This window comes from Nannospalax galili, unplaced genomic scaffold (assembly GCF_000622305.1).
Source record: "Nannospalax galili isolate Female #2095 unplaced genomic scaffold, S.galili_v1.0 scaffold812, whole genome shotgun sequence".
Lineage (NCBI taxonomy): Eukaryota > Metazoa > Chordata > Mammalia > Rodentia > Spalacidae > Nannospalax > Nannospalax galili.
The window spans coordinates 277,113-279,306 of NW_008330725.1; positions in this window are offsets into that span (position 1 = coordinate 277,113).

Sequence of the window (2,194 nt, forward strand, 5' to 3'; positions counted from 1 at the left end):
GGGTAGAATCTCCAAGGATTTAACGCACTTTCATAAACATTAGCAGTTACATATCTAGGTCATTCAACATGCATTCACAAGCATACTTGATGCTGGAGGTGCTTTGGCCAACTTCCTACCATCTTACCTTGTAGCATAGGCCATCATCAGGGAAAGCATCCTGCTCACAGATGCTATCTGATTGCTCACATGAGAGCTGTTGCTGTGGAGCATCAAACAGTTATACTGAAAGAAATGTAGATGATGGCCTGGCTTGTGAAGTTTCATAGGGAAGCCTGAGAGTCTCTCCAAGACTCTACTGGGACCAGTTGAGTGATGTATTTGAATTAAGAATCTGTGAAAATGAAAACTTTCCTTTACTGGGACAGTCATTGCTGGTTAGCTGGTGCTGAAAACAACATCTATGATTAATAAGAGACCCACATCATTGAGATGAAATCTTCTAGGATGTATTTCATCAGGGTCAGTTACACAGAAGCTGTGGTCCAAAAGCAACCAAGGTTGCATCTCAAGCTGGAAGCAGAAATTGGTAATGTCTAAGAGTTTTCCACATGGTGCTGGTTTCAGAAGCGTGAAAGCTGCAGAATTGAAGGGGTCACTGGGAGAAGCTGAGGCTTGGCACCATGAGAGGCTGGGAGAGGCTGTTAGTGAAGGTATGGGCTCAGCTGAAATAGAGACCTCAGTACTGGAGATGCCAGGCCTGTGGAATGACTACCAAATACAGATGTCACATGGAGCCAGCCTGAGCCTACAAGACAAACTGTCCATGCTGCAGTTGAATCAGAGGAGTGGAGCTGTGTTAGCCCTTTAGAGCTGGAAGATCATCAGTGAGTCCAGGATGCTGGAGATTGAGCTACAGAACTTGATTCACACTGCTAGATTTTGAGTTTTCATTTGTTTGATTGTAACTTTGCTTGGCTCTCCCCTTTTTGAAATAAGAAAGTATGTAATTTATTTTGAAATTTTCAGCAACCCATAACTAAGAGACTGAATTTTTAAAGAGAACTTGTACTTTTAAGTCATAGCTTTTAATTTTTAAAAAATGTATTTATTTTTATTATACATGTATGAGTATTTTGCCTGCATGTATGTAGGTACACCCACATTGTAAAATGCTCTTGAGGCCAGAAGAGGTCATCAAAACCCTTGGAACTGAAGTTATAGACAGTTGTTAGCTATTGGAAACTAAACCCAGGTCCTCCACAAGAACAGCCAATGCTTGTAACTGCTGAGGCCCTAAATCTCCAGCCCCTAAATCATGATTTTTTACAAGACTATGAGACTTTTAAAAGTTGGATAGTTTTTTTAAAATAAATAATTTATTGAGAATTTCATACATGCATATAAGGTGTTTTGATCAAATCCATGTCCACTCCTTCCCCTCCAACGCCTCTCATATTTCCCCATCACTTTTTTTCTGATAACTTCATGTACTCTTTCTTATTTGATTTTTTATGGGGTTTTGGCTACTCTAACATTCCCCCTTCTGAAGAGGTAACCCTAAAATCTTTTAAGGATTACATAAAAGCTCCCAAATATTTTTGACATTTTTGGCCTTTGGAACAGAGTATGTTGCTAAGAGGCCCAAGGACATTGTAACTTTTAGCCAAGAAACTGGCTACTTAACTTTGAGTCTTTTTACACTAACTTCCTAGCCAGTTCCTACCTCCTCTTCTTATCACACCATCCTCTGAAGAGGTTACCCAAATTGCCAATAAGGAATCGGGACACAGACCGCCCTGGCTTCCTCCATGCTGGACAGGGACACAAGGTGAGGCAATTGGAGTACCCCTTCAGTGGGTCTATCTAAAAGACTCCAAAATTGCATAACTGTTGTCTCGAGGAGGAAAAGAGAGTCTTTGAATCATGATTAGGAGATGTGAAGGAGAAGGAAAGGCAAGAGTAATTAGCATTACAAGTTCTAGACAGGGAACCAGAAAAAAGCCAGAACAGGGCAAGTTTTGCAAGTCCATTGGAATTTCTTGACAAGGGCTTCTGAAAACATCCCTCTATTGGGTTCCTCCTCATTTTTCTTTTGTCTTCCAAGGCTGGACTCTAGAGTGATAGATTCAGGATTTGCTTTCAGGTGTTTTGATAGCTGTTGGAGTCGTTAGAATCGATGTCAGTTTCCTCTCAAAGGCACCTAGATAAGGGGAGAAAACAAATTTATCCATCATTTTAGAACAATAGCTGA